Source organism: Carcharhinus amblyrhynchos, chromosome 14, assembly GCF_965287045.1.
Source record: "Carcharhinus amblyrhynchos chromosome 14, sCarAmb.v2.hapA, whole genome shotgun sequence".
Taxonomy (NCBI): domain Eukaryota; kingdom Metazoa; phylum Chordata; class Chondrichthyes; order Carcharhiniformes; family Carcharhinidae; genus Carcharhinus; species Carcharhinus amblyrhynchos.
The window spans coordinates 55,329,104-55,353,965 of NC_137337.1; positions in this window are offsets into that span (position 1 = coordinate 55,329,104).

The window sequence follows — 24,862 nt, forward strand, 5'->3', positions numbered from 1 at the left end:
CAAATGGCATTCACTGCTCGAAGGTATTCAGAGCATCCTTGCTACATAATGTGGATTTCTTCCAACATGCTGTACTCATCGAGATAAGCATTTTCCCACTATCTCATTTCATTGAGATACACACTTTGGCAGAATATCAGCCAAACGGCATTCACTGCTCGTTGGTATTCAGAGAAACAATGGAACCTTTTTTAGATTTCCTCCATTTTGCCGAACTCATCGACATATACACTTTACCACTTTCTCATTTCATTGAGATACACATATTGGTAGAATATCTGTCAAATGGTATTCACTGCTCGAAGGTATTCAGAGAAACATTGCAACATAATGTTGATTTCATCCAACTTGCTGAATACACCGAGATAAGCACTTTCCCACTTTCTCATTTCATTGAGATACACACATTGGCAGAACATCAGCCAAATGGCATTCACGGTTCCAATGTATACAGAGAATCTTTGGGACCTCTTGTCGATTTCTTCCAACATGCTGAACTCATCGAGATATGCACTTTAGCACTTTCTCATTTCTTTGAAATACACACATTGGCAGAATATCAGCCAAATGGCATTCACTGCTCCAAAGTATTCAGAGAAACATTGCAACATAATGTGGATTTCTTCCAACTTTTTGAACTCATCGAGATAAGCACTTTACCACGTTCTCATTTCATTGAGATACACACATTGGCAGATTATCAGCCAAATGGAATTCACTGCTCGAAGGTATTCAGGGAAACTTTGGAACCTATTGCGGATTTCTTCCAACATGGTGAACTCACCGAGATAAGAACGTTACCACTTTCTCATTTCATTGAGATACACACATTGGCGGAATATCAGCCAAATGCCATTCACTGCTCGACGGTATTCAGAGAATCCTTGCAACATAATGTGGATTTCTTCCAACTTGCTGAACTCATCGAGATAAGCATTTTCCCACTATCTCATTTCATTGAGATACACACTTTGGCAGAATATCAGCCAAACGGCATTCACTGCTCGAAGGTATTCAGAGAAACAATGGAACCTTTTTTAGATTTCCTCCTTTTTGCCGAACTCATCCAGATATGCACTTTACCACTTTCTCATTTCAATGAGATAAACACATTGGTAGAATATCAGCCAAATGGCATTCACTGCTCGAAGGTATTCAGAGAAACATTGCAACATAACGTGGATTTCTTCCAACTTGCTCAACTCATCGAGGTAAGCGCTTTACCACTTTCTCATTTCATTCAGATACACACATTGGCAGAATATCAGCCAAATGGCATTCACGGCTCCAAGGTACACAGAGAAACTTTGGGACCTATTGTGGATTTCTTCCAACATGCTGACCTCATCGAGATGAGAACGTTACCACGTTCTCATTTCATTGAGATACACACATTGGCGGAATATCAGCCAAATGGCATTCACTGCTCGAAGGTAATCAGAGAAACTTTGGAACCTTTTGTGGATTTTATCCATTCTGCTGAACTCATCGAGATGAGCACGTTTCCACTTTCTCATTTCATTGAGATACACACATTGGCAGAATATCAGCCAAATGGCAGTCACTGCTCCAAGGTATTCAGAGAAACTTTGGGTCCTATCGTGGATTTCCCCCAACATCCCGAACCATCGAGTTATGCACTTTAGCGCTTTCTCATTTCATTGAGATACACACACTGGCAGAATATCAGCCAAATGGCATTCACTGCTCGAAGGTATTCAGAGAATCCTTGCAACATAATGTGGATTTCTTCCAACTTGCTGAACTCATCGAGATATGCACTTTAGCACTTTCTCATTTCATTGAGATACACACATTGGCAGAATATCAGCCAAATGGCATTCACTGCTCGAAGGTATTCAGAGCATCCTTGCTACATAATGTGGATTTCTTCCAACTTGCTGAACTCATCGAGATAAGCATTTTCCCACTATCTCATTTCATTGAGATACACACTTTGGCAGAATATCAGCCAAACGGCATTCACTGCTCGAAGGTATTCAGAGAAACAATGGAACCTTTTTTAGATTTCCTCCATTTTGCCGAACTCATCGAGATATGCACTTTACCACTTTCTCATTTCAATGAGATACACACATTGGTAAAATATCACCCAAATGGCATTCACTGCTCGAAGGTATTCAGAGAAACATTGCAACATAACGTGGATTTCTTCCAACTTGCTCAACTCATCGAGGTAAGCACTTTACCACTTTCTCATTTCATTCAGATACACACATTGGCAGAATATCAGCCAAATGGCATTCACGGCTCCAAGGTACACAGAGAAACTTTGGGACCTATTGTGGATTTCTTCCAACATGCTTACCTCATCGAGATGAGAACGTTACCACTTTCTCATTTCATTGAGATACACACATTGGCGGAATATCAGCCAAATGGCATTGACTGCTCGAAGGTATTCAGAGCATCCTTGCTACATAATGTGGATTTCTTCCAACATGCTGTACTCATCGAGATAAGCATTTTCCCACTATCTCATTTCATTGAGATACACACTTTGGCAGAATATCAGCCAAACGGCATTCACTGCTCGTTGGTATTCAGAGAAACAATGGAACCTTTTTTAGATTTCCTCCATTTTGCCGAACTCATCGACATATACACTTTACCACTTTCTCATTTCATTGAGATACACATATTGGTAGAATATCAGTCAAATGGTATTCACTGATCGAAGGTATTCAGAGAAACATTGCAACATAATGTTGATTTCTTCCAACTTGCTGAATACTCCGAGATAAGCACTTTCCCACTTTCTCATTTCATTGAGATACACACATTGGCAGAACATCAGCCAAATGGCATTCACGGTTCCAAGGTATACAGAGAATCTTTGGGACCTCTTGTCGATTTCTTCCAACATGCTGAACTCATCGAGATATGCACTTTAGCACTTTCTCATTTCTTTGAAATACACACATTGGCAGAATATCAGCCAAATGGCATTCACTGCTCCAAAGTATTCAGAGAAACATTGCAACATAATGTGGATTTCTTCCAACTTTTTGAACTCATCGAGATAAGCACTTTACCACTTTCTCATTTCATTGAGATACACACATTGGCAGAATATCAGCCAAATGGAATTCACTGCTCGAAGGTATTCAGGGAAACTTTGGAACCTATTGTGGATTTCTTCCAACATGGTGAACTCATCGAGATAAGAACGTTACCACTTTCTCATTTCATTGAGATACACACATTGGCGGAATATCAGCCAAATGCCATTCACTGCTCGACGGTATTCAGAGAATCCTTGCAACATAATGTGGATTTCTTCCAACTTGCTGAACTCATCGAGATAAGCATTTTCCCACGATCTCATTTCATTGAGATACACACTTTGGCAGAATATCAGCCAAACGGCATTCACTGCTCGAAGGTATTCAGAGAAACAATGGAACCTTTTTTAGATTTCCTCCATTTTGCCGAACTCATCGAGATATGCACTTTACCACTTTCTCATTTCAATGAGATACACACATTGGTAGAATATCAGCCAAATGGCATTCACTGCTCGAAGGTATTCAGAGAAACATTGCAACATAACGTGGATTTCTTCCAACTTGCTCAACTCATCGAGGTAAGCACTTTACCACTTTCTCATTTCATTCAGATACACACATTGGCAGAATATCAGCCAAATGGCATTCACGGCTCCAAGGTACACAGAGAAACTTTGGGACCTATTGTGGATTTCTTTCAACATGCTGACCTCATCGAGATGAGAACGTTACCACTTTCTCATTTCATTGAGATACACACATTGGCGGAATATCAGCCAAATGGCATTCACTGCTCGAAGGTAATCAGAGAAACTTTGGAACCTTTTGTGGATTTCCTCCATTCTGCTGAACACATCGAGAGGAGCACGTTTCCACTTTCTCATTCATTGAGATACACACATTGGCAGAATATCAGCCAAATGGCATTCACTGCTCCAAGGTATTCAGAGACACTTTGGGTCCGATCGTGGATTTCCCCCAACATGCTGAACTCACCGAGAATATGCACTTTCGCACTTTCTCATTTCGTTGAGATACACACATTGGCAGAATATCAGCCAAATGGCATTCACTGCTCGAAGGTACTCAGAGAATCCTTGCAACATTATGTGGATTTCTTCCAACTTGCTGAACTCATCGAGATATGCACTTTAGCACTTTCGCATTTCATTGAGATACACACATTGGCAGAATATCAGCCAAACGTCATTCACTGTTCCAAGGTATTAAGAGAAACATTGCGACCTTTTGTGGATTTCCTCCCACATGCTGAACTCATCGAGATATGCACTTTCTCATTTCATTGAGATACACACATTGGCAGAATATCAGCCAAATGGCATTCACTGCTCGAAGGTATTCAGAGAAACATTGCAACATAACGTGGATTTCTTCCAACTTGCTCAACTCATCGAGGTAAGCACTTTACCACTTTCTCATTTCATTCAGATACACACATTGGCAGAATATCAGCCAAATGGCATTCACGGCTCCAAGGTACACAGAGAAACTTTGGGACCTATTGTGGATTTCTTCCAACATGCTGACCACATCGAGATGAGAACGTTACCACTTTCTCATTTCATTGAGATACACACATTGGCGGAATATCAGCCAAATGGCATTCACTGCTCGAAGGTATTCAGAGAAACTTTGGAACCTTTTGTGAGTTTCCTCCATTGTGCTGAACTCATCGAGATGAGCACGTTTCCACTTTCTCATTTCATTGAGATACACACATTGGCAGAATATCAGCCAAATGGCATTCACTGCTGCAAGGTATTCAGAGCATCCTTGCTACATAATGTGGATTTCTTCCAACATGCTGTACTCATCGAGATAAGCATTTTCCCACTATCTCATTTCATTGAGATACACACTTTGGCAGAATATCAGCCAAACGGCATTCACTGCTCGAAGGTATTCAGAGAAACAATGGAACCTTTTTTAGGTTTCCTCCATTTTGCCGAACTCATCGAGATATGCACTTTACCACTTTCTCATTTCAATGAGATACACACATTGGTAGAATATCAGCCAAATGGCATTCACTGCTCGAAGGTTTTCAGAGAAACATTGCAACATAACGTGGATTTCTTCCAACTTGCTCAACTCATCGAGGTAAGCACTTTACCACTTTCTCATTTCATTCAGATACTCACATTGGCAGAATATCAGCCAAATGGCATTCACGGCTCCAAGGTACACAGAGAAACTTTGGGAGCAATTGTGGATTTCTTCCAACATGCTGACCTCATCGAGATGAGAACGTTACCACTTTCTCATTTCATTGAGATACACACATTGGCGGAATATCAGCCAAATGGCATTCACTGCTCGAAGGTATTCAGAGCATCCTTGCTACATAATGTGGATTTCTTCCAACATGCTGTACTCATCGAGATAAGCATTTTCCCACTATCTCATTTCATTGAGATACACACTTTGGCAGAATATCAGCCAAACGGCATTCACTGCTCGTTGGTATTCAGAGAAACAATGGAACCTTTTTTAGATTTCCTCCATTTTGCCGAACTCATCGACATATACACTTTACCACTTTCTCATTTCATTGAGATACACATATTGGTAGAATATCAGTCAAATGGCATTCACTGCTCGAAGGTATTCAGAGAAACATTGCAACATAATGTTGATTTCTTCCAACTTGCTGAATACTCCGAGATAAGCACTTTCCCACTTTCTCATTTCATTGAGATACACACATTGGCAGAACATCAGCCAAATGGCATTCACGGTTCCAAGGTATACAGAGAATCTTTGGGACCTCTTGTCGATTTCTTCCAACATGCTGAACTCATCGAGATATGCACTTTAGCACTTTCTCATTTCTTTGAAATACACACATTGGCAGAATATCAGCCAAATGGCATTCACTGCTCCAAAGTATTCAGAGAAACATTGCAACATAATGTGGATTTCTTCCAACTTTTTGAACTCATCGAGATAAGCACTTTACCACTTTCTCATTTCATTGAGATACACACATTGGCAGAATATCAGCCAAATGGAATTCACTGCTCGAAGGTATTCAGGGAAACTTTGGAACCTATTGTGGATTTCTTCCAACATGGTGAACTCATCGAGATAAGAACGTTACCACTTTCTCATTTCATTGAGATACACACATTGGCGGAATATCAGCCAAATGCCATTCACTGCTCGACGGTATTCAGAGAATCCTTGCAACATAATGTGGATTTCTTCCAACTTGCTGAACTCATCGAGATAAGCATTTTCCCACGATCTCATTTCATTGAGATACACACTTTGGCAGAATATCAGCCAAACGGCATTCACTGCTCGAAGGTATTCAGAGAAACAATGGAACATAACGTGGATTTCTTCCAACTTGCTCAACTCATCGAGGTAAGCACTTTACCACTTTCTCATTTCATTCAGATACACACATTGGCAGAATATCAGCCAAATGGCATTCACGGCTCCAAGGTACACAGAGAAACTTTGGGACCTATTGTGGATTTCTTCCAACATGCTGACCTCATCGAGATGAGAACGTTACCACTTTCTCATTTCATAGAGATACACACATTGGCGGAATATCAGCCAAATGGCATTCACTGCTCGAAGGTATTCAGAGAAACTTTGGAACCTTTTGTGGATTTCCTCCATTCTGCTGAACTCATCGAGATGAGCACGTTTCCACTTTCTCATTTCATTGAGATACACACATTGGCAGAATATCAGCGAAATGGCATTCACTGCTCCAAGGTATTCAGAGAAACTTTGGATCCTATCGTGGATTTCCCCCAACATGCTGAAATCATCGAGATATGCACTTTACCACTTTCTCATTTCATTGAGATACACACATTGGCAGAATATCAGCCAAATGGCATTCACTGCTCGAAGGTATTCAGAGAATCCTTGCAACATAATGTGGATTTCTTCCAACTTGCTGAACTAATCGAGATATGCACTTTAGCACTTTCTCATTTCATTGAGATACACACATTGGCAGAATATCAGCCAAATGGCATTCACTGTTCCAAGGTATTAAGAGAAACTTTGGGACCTAATGTGGATTTCCTCCAACATGCTGAACTCATCGAGATATGCACTTTCTCATTCCATTGAGATACACATATTGGCAGAATATCAGCCAAATGGCATTCACTGCTCGAAGGTATTCAGAGAAACATTGCAACATAATGTTGATTTCTTCCAACTTGCTGAATACACCGAGATAAGCACTTTCCCACTTTCTCATTTCATTGAGATACACACATTGGCAGAACATCAGCCAAATGGCATTCACGGTTCCAAGGTATACAGAGAATCTTTGGGAACTCTTGTCGATTTCTTCCAACATGCTGAACTCATCGAGATATGCACTTTAGAACTTTCTCATTTCTTTGAAATACACACATTGGCAGAATATCAGCCAAATGGCATTCACTGCTCCAAAGTATTCAGAGAAACATTGCAACATAATGTGGATTTCTTCCAACTTTTTGAACTCATCGAGATAAGAACTTTACCACGTTCTCATTTCATTGAGATACACACATTGGCAGAATATCAGCCAAATGGAATTCACTGCTCGAAGGTATTCAGGGAAACTTTGGAACCTATTGCGGATTTCTTCCAACATGGTGAACTCACCGAGATAAGAACGTTACCACTTTCTCATTTCATTGAGATACACACATTGGCGGAATATCAGCCAAATGCCATTCACTGCTCGACGGTATTCAGAGAATCCTTGCAACATAATGTGGATTTCTTCCAACTTGCTGAACTCATCGAGATAAGCATTTTCCCACTATCTCATTTCATTGAGATACACACTTTGGCAGAATATCAGCCAAACGGCATTCACTGCTCGAAGGTATTCAGAGAAACAATGGAACCTTTTTTAGATTTCCTCCTTTTTGCCGAACTCATCCAGATATGCACTTTACCACTTTCTCATTTCAATGAGATACACACATTGGTAGAATATCAGCCAAATGGCATTCACTGCTCGAAGGTATTCAGAGAAACATTGCAACATAACGTGGATTTCTTCCAACTTGCTCAACTCATCGAGGTAAGCGCTTTACCACTTTTTCATTTCATTCAGATACACACATTGGCAGAATATCAGCCAAATGGCATTCACGGCTCCAAGGTACACAGAGAAACTTTGGGACCTATTGTGGATTTCTTCCAACATGCTGACCTCATCGAGATGAGAACGTTACCACGTTCTCATTTCATTGAGATACACACATTGGCGGAATATCAGCCAAATGGCATTCACTGCTCGAAGGTAATCAGAGAAACTTTGGAACCATTTGTGGATTTCCTCCATTCTGCTGAACTCATCGAGATGAGCACGTTTCCACTTTCTCATTTCATTGAGATACACACATTGGCAGAATATCAGCCAAATGGCAGTCACTGCTCCAAGGTATTCAGAGAAACTTTGGGTCCTATCGTGGATTTCCCCCAACATGCCGAACCATCGAGTTATGCACTTTAGCGCTTTCTCATTTCATTGAGATACACACATTGGCAGAATATCAGCCAAATGGCATTCACTGCTCGAAGGTATTCAGAGAATCCTTGCAACATAATGTGGATTTCTTCCAACTTGCTGAACTCATCGAGATATGCACTTTAGCACTTTCTCATTTCATTGAGATACACACATTGGCAGAATATCAGCCAAATGGCATTCACTGTTCCAAGGTATTAAGAGAAACTTTGGGACCTATTGTGGATTTCCACCAACATGCTGAACTCATCGAGATATGCACTTTCTCATTTCATTGAGATACACACATTGGTAGAATATCAGCCAAATGGCATTCACTGCTCGAAGGTATTCAGAGCATCCTTGCTACATAATGTGGATTTCTTCCAACTTGCTGAACTCATCGAGATAAGCATTTTCCCACTATCTCATTTCATTGAGATACACACTTTGGCAGAATATCAGCCAAACGGCATTCACTGCTCGAAGGTATTCAGAGAAACAATGGAACCTTTTTTAGATTTCCTCCATTTTGCCGAACTCATCGAGATATGCACTTGACCACTTTCTCATTTCAATGAGATACACGCATTGGTAAAATATCACCCAAATGGCATTCACTGCTCGAAGGTATTCAGAGAAACATTGCAACATAACGTGGATTTCTTCCAACTTGCTCAACTCATCGAGGTAAGCACTTTACCACTTTCTCATTTCATTCAGATACACACATTGGCAGAATATCAGCCAAATGGCATTCACGGCTCCAAGGTACACAGAGAAACTTTGGGACCTATTGTGGATTTCTTCCAACATGCTTACCTCATCGAGATGAGAACGTTACCACTTTCTCATTTCATTGAGATACACACATTGGCGGAATATCAGCCAAATGGCATTGACTGCTCGAAGGTATTCAGAGCATCCTTGCTACATAATGTGGATTTCTTCCAACATGCTGTACTCATCGAGATAAGCATTTTCCCACTATCTCATTTCATTGAGATACACACTTTGGCAGAATATCAGCCAAGCGGCATTCACTGCTCGTTGGTATTCAGAGAAACAATGGAACCTTTTTTAGATTTCCTCCATTTTGCCGAACTCATCGACATATACACTTTACCACTTTCTCATTTCATTGAGATACACATATTGGTAGAATATCAGTCAAATGGTATTCACTGATCGAAGGTATTCAGAGAAACATTGCAACATAATGTTGATTTCTTCCAACTTGCTGAATACTCCGAGATAAGCACTTTCCCACTTTCTCATTTCATTGAGATGCACACATTGGCAGAACATCAGCCAAATGGCATTCACGGTTCCAAGGTATACAGAGAATCTTTGGGACCTCTTGTCGATTTCTTCCAACATGCTGAACTCATCGAGATATGCACTTTAGCACTTTCTCATTTCTTTGAAATACACACATTGGCAGAATATCAGCCAAATGGCATTCACTGCTCCAAAGTATTCAGAGAAACATTGCAACATAATGTGGATTTCTTCCAACTTTTTGAACTCATCGAGATAAGCACTTTACCACTTTCTCATTTCATTGAGATACACACATTGGCAGAATATCAGCCAAATGGAATTCACTGCTCGAAGGTATTCAGGGAAACTTTGGAACCTATTGTGGATTTCTTCCAACATGGTGAACTCATCGAGATAAGAACGTTACCACTTTCTCATTTCATTGAGATACACACATTGGCGGAATATCAGCCAAATGCCATTCACTGCTCGACGGTATTCAGAGAATCCTTGCAACATAATGTGGATTTCTTCCAACTTGCTGAACTCATCGAGATAAGCATTTTCCCACGATCTCATTTCATTGAGATACACACTTTGGCAGAATATCAGTCAAACGGCATTCACTGCTCGAAGGTATTCAGAGAAACAATGGAACCTTTTTTAGATTTCCTCCATTTTGCCGAACTCATCGAGATATGCACTTTACCACTTTCTCATTTCAATGAGATACACACATTGGTAGAATATCAGCCAAATGGCATTCACTGCTCGAAGGTATTCAGAGAAACATTGCAACATAACGTGGATTTCTTCCAACTTGCTCAACTCATCGAGGTAAGCACTTTACCACTTTCTCATTTCATTCAGATACACACATTGGCAGAATATCAGCCAAATGGCATTCACGGCTCCAAGGTACACAGAGAAACTTTGGGACCTATTGTGGATTTCTTTCAACATGCTGACCTCATCGAGATGAGAACGTTACCACTTTCTCATTTCATTGAGATACACACATTGGCGGAATATCAGCCAAATGGCATTCACTGCTCGAAGGTAATCAGAGAAACTTTGGAACCTTTTGTGGATTTCCTCCATTCTGCTGAACACATCGAGAGGAGCACGTTTCCACTTTCTCATTCATTGAGATACACACATTGGCAGAATATCAGCCAAATGGCATTCACTGCTCCAAGGTATTCAGAGAAACTTTGGGTCCGATCGTGGATTTCCCCCAACATGCTGAACTCACCGAGAATATGCACTTTCGCACTTTCTCATTTCGTTGAGATACACACATTGGCAGAATATCAGCCAAATGGCATTCACTGCTCGAAGGTACTCAGAGAATCCTTGCAACATAATGTGGATTTCTTCCAACTTGCTGAACTCATCGAGATATGCACTTTAGCACTTTCGCATTTCATTGAGATACACACATTGGCAGAATATCAGCCAAACGTCATTCACTGTTCCAAGGTATTAAGAGAAACATTGCGACCTTTTGTGGATTTCCTCCCACATGCTGAACTCATCGAGATATGCACTTTCTCATTTCATTGAGATACACACATTGGCAGAATATCAGCCAAATGGCATTCACTGCTCGAAGGTATTCAGAGAAACATTGCAACATAACGTGGATTTCTTCCAACTTGCTCAACTCATCGAGGTAAGCACTTTACCACTTTCTCATTTCATTCAGATACACACATTGGCAGAATATCAGCCAAATGGCATTCACGGCTCCAAGGTACACAGAGAAACTTTGGGACCTATTGTGGATTTCTTCCAACATGCTGACCACATCGAGATGAGAACGTTACCACTTTCTCATTTCATTGAGATACACACATTGGCAGAATATCAGCCAAACGGCATTCACTGCTCGAAGGTATTCAGAGAAACAATGGAACCTTTTTTAGGTTTCCTCCATTTTGCCGAACTCATCGACATATGCACTTTACCACTTTCTCATTTCAATGAGATACACACATTGGTAGAATATCAGCCAAATGGCATTCACTGCTCGAAGGTTTTCAGAGAAACATTGCAACATAACGTGGATTTCTTCCAACTTGCTCAACTCATCGAGGTAAGCACTTTACCACTTTCTCATTTCATTCAGATACTCACATTGGCAGAATATCAGCCAAATGGCATTCACGGCTCCAAGGTACACAGAGAAACTTTGGGAGCAATTGTGGATTTCTTCCAACATGCTGACCTCATCGAGATGAGAACGTTACCACTTTCTCATTTCATTGAGATACACACATTGGCGGAATATCAGCCAAATGGCATTCACTGCTCGAAGGTATTCAGAGCATCCTTGCTACATAATGTGGATTTCTTCCAACATGCTGTACTCATCGAGATAAGCATTTTCCCACTATCTCATTTCATTGAGATACACACTTTGGCAGAATATCAGCCAAACGGCATTCACTGCTCGTTGGTATTCAGAGAAACAATGGAACCTTTTTTCGATTTCCTCCATTTTTCCGAACTCATCGACATATACACTTTACCACTTTCTCATTTCATTGAGATACACATATTGGTAGAATATCAGTCAAATGGCATTCACTGCTCGAAGGTATTCAGAGAAACATTGCAACATAATGTTGATTTCTTCCAACTTGCTGAATACTCCGAGATAAGCACTTTCCCACTTTCTCATTTCATTGAGATACACACATTGGCAGAACATCAGCCAAATGGCATTCACGGTTCCAATGTATACAGAGAATCTTTGGGACCTCTTGTCGATTTCTTCCAACATGCTGAACTCATCGAGATATGCACTTTACCACTTTCTCATTTCATTGAGATACACATATTGGTAGAATATCTGTCAAATGGTATTCACTGCTCGAAGGTATTCAGAGAAACATTGCAACATAATGTTGATTTCATCCAACTTGCTGAATACACCGAGATAAGCACTTTCCCACTTTCTCATTTCATTGAGATACACACATTGGCAGAACATCAGCCAAATGGCATTCACGGTTCCAAGGTATACAGAGAATCTTTGGGACCTCTTGTCGATTTCTTCCAACATGCTGAACTCATCGAGATATGCACTTTAGCACTTTCTCATTTCTTTGAAATACACACATTGGCAGAATATCAGCCAAATGGCATTCACTGCTCCAAAGTATTCAGAGAAACATTGCAACATAATGTGGATTTCTTCCAACTTTTTGAACTCATCGAGATAAGCACTTTACCACTTTCTCATTTCATTGAGATACACACATTGGCAGAATATCAGCCAAATGGAATTCACTGCTCGAAGGTATTCAGGGTAACTTTGGAACCTATTGTGGATTTCTTCCAACATGGTGAACTCATCGAGATAAGAACGTTACCACTTTCTCATTTCATTGAGATACACACATTGGCGGAATATCAGCCAAATGCCATTCACTGCTCGACGGTATTCAGAGAATCCTTGCAACATAATGTGGATTTCTTCCAACTTGCTGAACTCATCGAGATAAGCATTTTCCCACGATCTCATTTCATTGAGATACACACTTTGGCAGAATATCAGCCAAACGGCATTCACTGCTCGAAGGTATTCAGAGAAACAATGGAACATAACGTGGATTTCTTCCAACTTGCTCAACTCATCGAGGTAAGCACTTTACCACTTTCTCATTTCATTCAGATACACACATTGGCAGAATATCAGCCAAATGGCATTCACGGCTCCAAGGTACACAGAGAAACTTTGGGACCTATTGTGGATTTCTTCCAACATGCTGACCTCATCGAGATGAGAACGTTACCACTTTCTCATTTCATAGAGATACACACATTGGCGGAATATCAGCCAAATGGCATTCACTGCTCGAAGGTATTCAGAGAAACTTTGGAACCTTTTGTGGATTTCCTCCATTCTGCTGAACTCATCGAGATGAGCACGTTTCCACTTTCTCATTTCATTGAGATACACACATTGGCAGAATATCAGCGAAATGGCATTCACTGCTCCAAGGTATTCAGAGAAACTTTGGATCCTATCGTGGATTTCCCCCAACATGCTGAAATCATCGAGATATGCACTTTACCACTTTCTCATTTCATTGAGATACACACATTGGCAGAATATCAGCCAAATGGCATTCACTGCTCGAAGGTATTCAGAGAATCCTTGCAACATAATGTGGATTTCTTCCAACTTGCTGAACTAATCGAGATATGCACTTTAGCACTTTCTCATTTCATTGAGATACACACATTGGCAGAATATCAGCCAAATGGCATTCACTGTTCCAAGGTATTAAGAGAAACTTTGGGACCTAATGTGGATTTCCTCCAACATGCTGAACTCATCGAGATATGCACTTTCTCATTCCATTGAGATACACATATTGGCAGAATATCAGCCAAATGGCATTCACTGCTCGAAGGTATTCAGAGAAACATTGCAACATAATGTTGATTTCTTCCAACTTGCTGAATACACCGAGATAAGCACTTTCCCACTTTCTCATTTCATTGAGATACACACATTGGCAGAACATCAGCCAAATGGCATTCACGGTTCCAAGGTATACAGAGAATCTTTGGGACCTCTTGTCGATTTCTTCCAACATGCTGAACTCATCGAGATATGCACTTTAGAACTTTCTCATTTCTTTGAAATACACACATTGGCAGAATATCAGCCAAATGGCATTCACTGCTCCAAAGTATTCAGAGAAACATTGCAACATAATGTGGATTTCTTCCAACTTTTTGAACTCATCGAGGTAAGCACTTTACCACTTTCTCATTTCATTCAGATACACACATTGGCAGAATATCAGCCAAATGGCATTCACGGCTCCAAGGTACACAGAGAAACTTTGGGACCTATTGTGGATTTCTTCCAACATGCTGACCTCATCGAGATGAGAACGTTACCACTTTCTCATTTCATTGAGATACACACATTGGCGGAACATCAGCCAAATGGCATTCACTGCTCGACGGTATTCAGAGAATCCTTGCAACATAATGTGGATTTCTTCCAACATGCTGTACTCATCGAGATAAGCATTTTCCCACTATCTCATTTCATTGAGATGCACACTTTGGCAGAATATCAGCCAAACGGCATTCACTGCTCGTTGGTATTCAGAGAAACAATGGAACCTTTTTTAGATTTCCTCCATTTTGCCGAACTCATCGAGATATGCACTTTACCACTTTCTCATTTCAATGAGATACACACATTGGTAGAATATCAGCCAAATGGCATTCACTGCTCGAAGGTATTCAGAGAAACATTGCAACATAACGTGGATTTCTTCCAACTTGCTCAACTCATCGAGGTAAGCACTTTACCACTTTCTCATTTCATTCAGATACACACATTGGCAGAATATCAGCCAAATGGCATTCACGGCTCCAAGGTACACAGAGAAACTTTGGGACCTATTGTGGATTTCTTCCAACATGCTGACCTCATCGAGATGAGAACGTTACCACTTTCTCATTTCATAGAGATACACACATTGGCGGAATATCAGCCAAATGGCATTCACTGCTCGAAGGTATTCAGAGAAACTTTGGAACCTTTTGTGGATTTCCTCCATTCTGCTGAACTCATCGAGATGAGCACGTTTCCACTTTCTCATTTCATAGAGATACACACATTGGTAGAATATCAGTCAAATGGCATTCACTGCTCGAAGGTATTCAGAGAAACATTGCAACATAATGTTGATTTCTTCCAACTTGCTGAATACTCCGAGATAAGCACTTTCCCACTTTCTCATTTCATTGAGATACACACATTGGCAGAACATCAGCCAAATGGCATTCACGGTTCCAAGGTATACAGAGAATCTTTGGGACCTCTTGTCGATTTCTTCCAACATGCTGAACTCATCGAGATATGCACTTTAGCACTTTCTCATTTCTTTGAAATACACACATTGGCAGAATATCAGCCAAATGGCATTCACTGCTCCAAAGTATTCAGAGAAACATTGCAACATAATGTGGATTTCTTCCAACTTTTTGAACTCATCGAGATAAGCACTTTACCACTTTCTCATTTCATTGAGATGCACACATTGGCAGAACATCAGCCAAATGGCATTCACGGTTCCATGGTATACAGAGAATCTTTGGGACCTCTTGTCGATTTCTTCCAACATGCTGAACTCATCGAGATATGCACTTTAGCACTTTCTCATTTCTTTGAAATACACACATTGGCAGAATATCAGCCAAATGGCATTCACTGCTCCAAAGTATTCAGAGAAACATTGCAACATAATGTGGATTTCTTCCAACTTTTTGAACTCATCGAGATAAGCACTTTACCACTTTCTCATTTCATTGAGATACACACATTGGCAGAATATCAGCCAAATGGAATTCACTGCTCGAAGGTATTCAGGGAAACTTTGGAACCTATTGTGGATTTCTTCCAACATGGTGAACTCATCGAGATAAGAACGTTACCACTTTCTCATTTCATTGAGATACACACATTGGCGGAATATCAGCCAAATGCCATTCACTGCTCGACGGTATTCAGAGAATCCTTGCAACATAATGTGGATTTCTTCCAACTTGCTGAACTCATCGAGATAAGCATTTTCCCACGATCTCATTTCATTGAGATACACACTTTGGCAGAATATCAGCCAAACGGCATTCACTGCTCGAAGGTATTCAGAGAAACAATGGAACCTTTTTTAGATTTCCTCCATTTTGCCGAACTCATCGAGATATGCACTTTACCACTTTCTCATTTCAATGAGATACACACATTGGTAGAATATCAGCCAAATGGCATTCACTGCTCGAAGGTATTCAGAGAAACATTGCAACATAACGTGGATTTCTTCCAACTTGCTCAACTCATCGAGGTAAGCACTTTACCACTTTCTCATTTCATTCAGATACACACATTGGCAGAATATCAGCCAAATGGCATTCACGGCTCCAAGGTACACAGAGAAACTTTGGGACCTATTGTGGATTTCTTCCAACATGCTGACCTCATCGAGATGAGAACGTTACCACTTTCTCATTTCATAGAGATACACACATTGGCGGAATATCAGCCAAATGGCATTCACTGCTCGAAGGTATTCAGAGAAACTTTGGAACCTTTTGTGGATTTCCTCCATTCTGCTGAACTCATCGAGATGAGCACGTTTCCACTTTCTCATTTCATTGAGATACACACATTGGCAGAATATCAGCGAAATGGCATTCACTGCTCCAAGGTATTCAGAGAAACTTTGGATCCTATCGTGGATTTCCCCCAACATGCTGAAATCATCGAGATATCCACTTTACCACTTTCTCATTTCATTGAGATACACACATTGGCGGAATATCAGCCAAATGGCATTGACTGCTCGAAGGTATTCAGAGCATCCTTGCTACATAATGTGGATTTCTTCCAACATGCTGTACTCATCGAGATAAGCATTTTCCCACTATCTCATTTCATTGAGATACACACTTTGGCAGAATATCAGCCAAACGGCATTCACTGCTCGTTGGTATTCAGAGAAACAATGGAACCTTTTTTAGATTTCCTCCATTTTGCCGAACTCATCGACATATACACTTTACCACTTTCTCATTTCATTGAGATACACATATTGGTAGAATATCAGTCAAATGGTATTCACTGATCGAAGGTATTCAGAGAAACATTGCAACATAATGTTGATTTCTTCCAACTTGCTGAATACTCCGAGATAAGCACTTTCCCACTTTCTCATTTCATTGAGATACACACATTGGCAGAACATCAGCCAAATGGCATTCAGGGTTCCAAGGTATACAGAGAATCTTTGGGACCTCTTGTCGATTTCTTCCAACATGCTGAACTCATCGAGATATGCACTTTAGCACTTTCTCATTTCTTTGAAATACACACATTGGCAGAATATCAGCCAAATGGCATTCACTGCTCCAAAGTATTCAGAGAAACATTGCAACATAATGTGGATTTCTTCCAACTTTTTGAACTCATCGAGATAAGCACTTTACCACTTTCTCATTTCATTGAGATACACACATTGGCAGAATATCAGCCAAATGGAATTCACTGCTCGAAGGTATTCAGGGAAACTTTGGAACCTATTGTGGATTTCTTCCAACATGGTGAACTCATCGAGATAAGAACGTTACCACTTTCTCATTTCATTGAGATACACACATTGGCGGAATATCAGCCAAATGCCATTCACTGCTCGACGGTATTCAGAGAATCCTTGCAACATAATGTGGATTTCTTCCAACTTGCTGACCTCATCGAGATAAGCATTTTCCCACGATCTCATTTCATTGAGATACACACTTTGGCAGAATATCAGCCAAACGGCATTCACTGCTCGAAGGTATTCAGAGAAACAATGGAACCTTTTTTAGATTTCCTCCATTTTGCCGAACTCATCGAGATATGCACTTTACCACTTTCTCATTTCAATGAGATACACACATTGGTAGAATATCAGCCAAATGGCATTCACTGCTCGAAGGTATTCAGAGAAACATTGCAACATAACGTGGATTTCTTCCAACTTGCTCAACTCATCGACGTAAGCACTTTACCACTTTCTCATTTCATTCAGATACACACATTGGCAGAATATCAGCCAAATGGCATTCACGGCTCCAAGGTACACAGAGAAACTTTGGGACCTATTGTGGATTTCTTTCAACATGCTGACCTCATCGAGATGAGAACGTTACCACTTTCTCATTTCATTGAGATACACACATTGGCGGAATATCAGCCAAATGGCATTCACTGCTCGAAGGTAATCAGAGAAACTTTGGAACCTTTTGTGGATTTCCTCCATTCTGCTGAACACATCGAGAGGAGCACGTTTCCACTTTCTCATTCATTGAGATACACACATTGGCAGAATATCAGCCAAATGGCATTCACTGCTCCAAGGTATTCAGAGAAACTTTGGGTCCGATCGTGGATTTCCCCCAACATGCTGAACTCACCGAGAATATGCACTTTCGCACTTTCTCATTTCGTTGAGATACACACATTGGCAGAATATCAGCCAAATGGCATTCACTGCTCGAAGGTACTCAGAGAATCCTTGCAACATAATGTGGATTTCTTCCAACTTGCTGAACTCATCGAGATATGCACTTTAGCACTTTCGCATTTCATTGAGATACACACATTGGCAGAATATCAGCCAAACGTCATTCACTGTTCCAAGGTATTAAGAGAAACATTGCGACCTTTTGTGGATTTCCTCCCACATGCTGAACTCATCGAGATATGCACTTTCTCATTTCATTGAGATACACACATTGGCAGAATATCAGCCAAATGGCATTCACTGCTCGAAGGTATTCAGAGAAACATTGCAACATAACGTGGATTTCTTCCAACTTGCTCAACTCATCGAGGTAAGCACTTTACCACTTTCTCATTTCATTCAGATACACACATTGGCAGAATATCAGCCAAATGGCATTCACGGCTCCAAGGTACACAGAGAAACTTTGGGACCTATTGTGGATTTCTTCCAACATGCTGACCACATCGAGATGAGAACGTTACCACTTTCTCATTTCATTGAGATACACACATTGGCGGAATATCAGCCAAATGGCATTCACTGCTCGAAGGTATTCAGAGAAACTTTGGAACCTTTTGTGAGTTTCCTCCATTGTGCTGAACTCATCGAGATGAGCACGTTTCCACTTTCTCATTTCATTGAGATACACACATTGGCAGAATATCAGCCAAATGGCATTCACTGCTGCAAGGTATTCAGAGCATCCTTGCTACATAATGTGGATTTCTTCCAACATGCTGTACTCATCGAGATAAGCATTTTCCCACTATCTCATTTCATTGAGATACACACTTTGGCAGAATATCAGCCAAACGGCATTCACTGCTCGAAGGTATTCAGAGAAACAATGGAACCTTTTTTAGGTTTCCTCCATTTTGCCGAACTCATCGAGATATGCACTTTACCACTTTCTCATTTCAATGAGATACACACATTGGTAGAATATCAGCCAAATGGCATTCACTGCTCGAAGGTTTTCAGAGAAACATTGCAACATAACGTGGATTTCTTCCAACTTGCTCAACTCATCGAGGTAAGCACTTTACCACTTTCTCATTTCATTCAGATACTCACATTGGCAGAATATCAGCCAAATGGCATTCACGGCTCCAAGGTACACAGAGAAACTTTGGGAGCAATTGTGGATTTCTTCCAACATGCTGACCTCATCGAGATGAGAACGTTACCACTTTCTCATTTCATTGAGATACACACATTGGCGGAATATCAGCCAAATGGCATTCACTGCTCGAAGGTATTCAGAGCATCCTTGCTACATAATGTGGATTTCTTCCAACATGCTGTACTCATCGAGATAAGCATTTTCCCACTATCTCATTTCATTGAGATACACACTTTGGCAGAATATCAGCCAAACGGCATTCACTGCTCGTTGGTATTCAGAGAAACAATGGAACCTTTTTTAGATTTCCTCCATTTTGCCGAACTCATCGACATATACACTTTACCACTTTCTCATTTCATTGAGATACACATATTGGTAGAATATCAGTCAAATGGCATTCACTGCTCGAAGGTATTCAGAGAAACATTGCAACATAATGTTGATTTCTTCCAACTTGCTGAATACTCCGAGATAAGCACTTTCCCACTTTCTCATTTCATTGAGATACACACATTGGCAGAACATCAGCCAAATGGCATTCACGGTTCCAAGGTATACAGAGAATCTTTGGGACCTCTTGTCGATTTCTTCCAACATGCTGAACTCATCGAGATATGCACTTTAGCACTTTCTCATTTCTTTGAAATACACACATTGGCAGAATATCAGCCAAATGGCATTCACTGCTCCAAAGTATTCAGAGAAACATTGCAACATAATGTGGATTTCTTCCAACTTTTTGAACTCATCGAGATAAGCACTTTACCACTTTCTCATTTCATTGAGATACACACATTGGCAGAATATCAGCCAAATGGAATTCACTGCTCGAAGGTATTCAGGGTAACTTTGGAACCTATTGTGGATTTCTTCCAACATGGTGAACTCATCGAGATAAGAACGTTACCACTTTCTCATTTCATTGAGATACACACATTGGCGGAATATCAGCCAAATGCCATTCACTGCTCGACGGTATTCAGAGAATCCTTGCAACATAATGTGGATTTCTTCCAACTTGCTGAACTCATCGAGATAAGCATTTTCCCACGATCTCATTTCATTGAGATACACACTTTGGCAGAATATCAGCCAAACGGCATTCACTGCTCGAAGGTATTCAGAGAAACAATGGAACATAACGTGGATTTCTTCCAACTTGCTCAACTCATCGAGGTAAGCACTTTACCACTTTCTCATTTCATTCAGATACACACATTGGCAGAATATCAGCCAAATGGCATTCACGGCTCCAAGGTACACAGAGAAACTTTGGGACCTATTGTGGATTTCTTCCAACATGCTGACCTCATCGAGATGAGAACGTTACCACTTTCTCATTTCATAGAGATACACACATTGGCGGAATATCAGCCAAATGGCATTCACTGCTCGAAGGTATTCAGAGAAACTTTGGAACCTTTTGTGGATTTCCTCCATTCTGCTGAACTCATCGAGATGAGCACGTTTCCACTTTCTCATTTCATTGAGATACACACATTGGCAGAATATCAGCGAAATGGCATTCACTGCTCCAAGGTATTCAGAGAAACTTTGGATCCTATCGTGGATTTCCCCCAACATGCTGAAATCATCGAGATATGCACTTTACCACTTTCTCATTTCATTGAGATACACACATTGGCAGAATATCAGCCAAATGGCATTCACTGCTCGAAGGTATTCAGAGAATCCTTGCAACATAATGTGGATTTCTTCCAACTTGCTGAACTAATCGAGATATGCACTTTAGCACTTTCTCATTTCATTGAGATACACACATTGGCAGAATATCAGCCAAATGGCATTCACTGTTCCAAGGTATTAAGAGAAACTTTGGGACCTAATGTGGATTTCCTCCAACATGCTGAACTCATCGAGATATGCACTTTCTCATTCCATTGAGATACACATATTGGCAGAATATCAGCCAAATGGCATTCACTGCTCGAAGGTATTCAGAGAAACATTGCAACATAATGTTGATTTCTTCCAACTTGCTGAATACACCGAGATAAGCACTTTCCCACTTTCTCATTTCATTGAGATACACACATTGGCAGAACATCAGCCAAATGGCATTCACGGTTCCAAGGTATACAGAGAATCTTTGGGACCTCTTGTCGATTTCTTCCAACATGCTGAACTCATCGAGATATGCACTTTAGAACTTTCTCATTTCTTTGAAATACACACATTGGCAGAATATCAGCCAAATGGCATTCACTGCTCCAAAGTATTCAGAGAAACATTGCAACATAATGTGGATTTCTTCCAACTTTTTGAACTCATCGAGGTAAGCACTTTACCACTTTCTCATTTCATTCAGATACACACATTGGCAGAATATCAGCCAAATGGCATTCACGGCTCCAAGGTACACAGAGAAACTTTGGGACCTATTGTGGATTTCTTCCAACATGCTGACCTCATCGAGATGAGAACGTTACCACTTTCTCATTTCATTGAGATATACACATTGGCGGAACATCAGCCAAATGGCATTCACTGCTCGACGGTATTCAGAGAATCCTTGCAACATAATGTGGATTTCTTCCAACATGCTGTACTCATCGAGATAAGCATTTTCCCACTATCTCATTTCATTGAGATGCACACTTTGGCAGAATATCAGCCAAACGGCATTCACTGCTCGTTGGTATTCAGAGAAACAATGGAACCTTTTTTAGATTTCCTCCATTTTGCCGAACTCATCGAGATATGCACTTTACCACTTTCTCATTTCAATGAGATACACACATTGGTAGAATATCAGCCAAATGGCATTCACTGCTCGAAGGTATTCAGAGAAACATTGCAACATAACGTGGATTTCTTCCAACTTGCTCAACTCATCGAGGTAAGCACTTTACCACTTTCTCATTTCATTCAGATACACACATTGGCAGAATATCAGCCAAATGGCATTCACGGCTCCAAGGTACACAGAGAAACTTTGGGACCTATTGTGGATTTCTTCCAACATGCTGACCTCATCGAGATGAGAACGTTACCACTTTCTCATTTCATAGAGATACACACATTGGCGGAATATCAGCCAAATGGCATTCACTGCTCGAAGGTATTCAGAGAAACTTTGGAACCTTTTGTGGATTTCCTCCATTCTGCTGAACTCATCGAGATGAGCACGTTTCCACTTTCTCATTTCATAGAGATACACACATTGGTAGAATATCAGTCAAATGGCATTCACTGCTCGAAGGTATTCAGAGAAACATTGCAACATAATGTTGATTTCTTCCAACTTGCTGAATACTCCGAGATAAGCACTTTCCCACTTTCTCATTTCATTGAGATACACACATTGGCAGAACATCAGCCAAATGGCATTCACGGTTCCAAGGTATACAGAGAATCTTTGGGACCTCTTGTCGATTTCTTCCAACATGCTGAACTCATCGAGATATGCACTTTAGCACTTTCTCATTTCTTTGAAATACACACATTGGCAGAATATCAGCCAAATGGCATTCACTGCTCCAAAGTATTAAGTGAAACATTGCAACATAATGTGGATTTCTTCCAACTTTTTGAACTCATCGAGATAAGCACTTTACCACTTTCTCATTTCATTGAGATGCACACATTGGCAGAACATCAGCCAAATGGCATTCACGGTTCCAAGGTATACAGAGAATCTTTGGGACCTCTTGTCGATTTCTTCCAACATGCTGAACTCATCGAGATATGCACTTTAGCACTTTCTCATTTCTTTGAAATACACACATTGGCAGAATATCAGCCAAATGGCATTCACTGCTCCAAAGTATTCAGAGAAACATTGCAACATAATGTGGATTTCTTCCAACTTTTTGAACTCATCGAGATAAGCACTTTACCACTTTCTCATTTCATTGAGATACACACATTGGCAGAATATCAGCCAAATGGAATTCACTGCTCGAAGGTATTCAGGGAAACTTTGGAACCTATTGTGGATTTCTTCCAACATGGTGAACTCATCGAGATAAGAACGTTACCACTTTCTCATTTCATTGAGATACACACATTGGCGGAATATCAGCCAAATGCCATTCACTGCTCGACGGTATTCAGAGAATCCTTGCAACATAATGTGGATTTCTTCCAACTTGCTGAACTCATCGAGATAAGCATTTTCCCACGATCTCATTTCATTGAGATACACACTTTGGCAGAATATCAGCCAAACGGCATTCACTGCTCGAAGGTATTCAGAGAAACAATGGAACCTTTTTTAGATTTCCTCCATTTTGCCGAACTCATCGAGATATGCACTTTACCACTTTCTCATTTCAATGAGATACACACATTGGTAGAATATCAGCCAAATGGCATTCACTGCTCGAAGGTATTCAGAGAAACATTGCAACATAACGTGGATTTCTTCCAACTTGCTCAACTCATCGAGGTAAGCACTTTACCACTTTCTCATTTCATTCAGATACACACATTGGCAGAATATCAGCCAAATGGCATTCACGGCTCCAAGGTACACAGAGAAACTTTGGGACCTATTGTGGATTTCTTCCAACATGCTGACCTCATCGAGATGAGAACGTTACCACTTTCTCATTTCATAGAGATACACACATTGGCGGAATATCAGCCAAATGGCATTCACTGCTCGAAGGTATTCAGAGAAACTTTGGAACCTTTTGTGGATTTCCTCCATTCTGCTGAACTCATCGAGATGAGCACGTTTCCACTTTCTCATTTCATTGAGATACACACATTGGCAGAATATCAGCGAAATGGCATTCACTGCTCCAAGGTATTCAGAGAAACTTTGGATCCTATCGTGGATTTCCCCCAACATGCTGAAATCATCGAGATATGCACTTTACCACTTTCT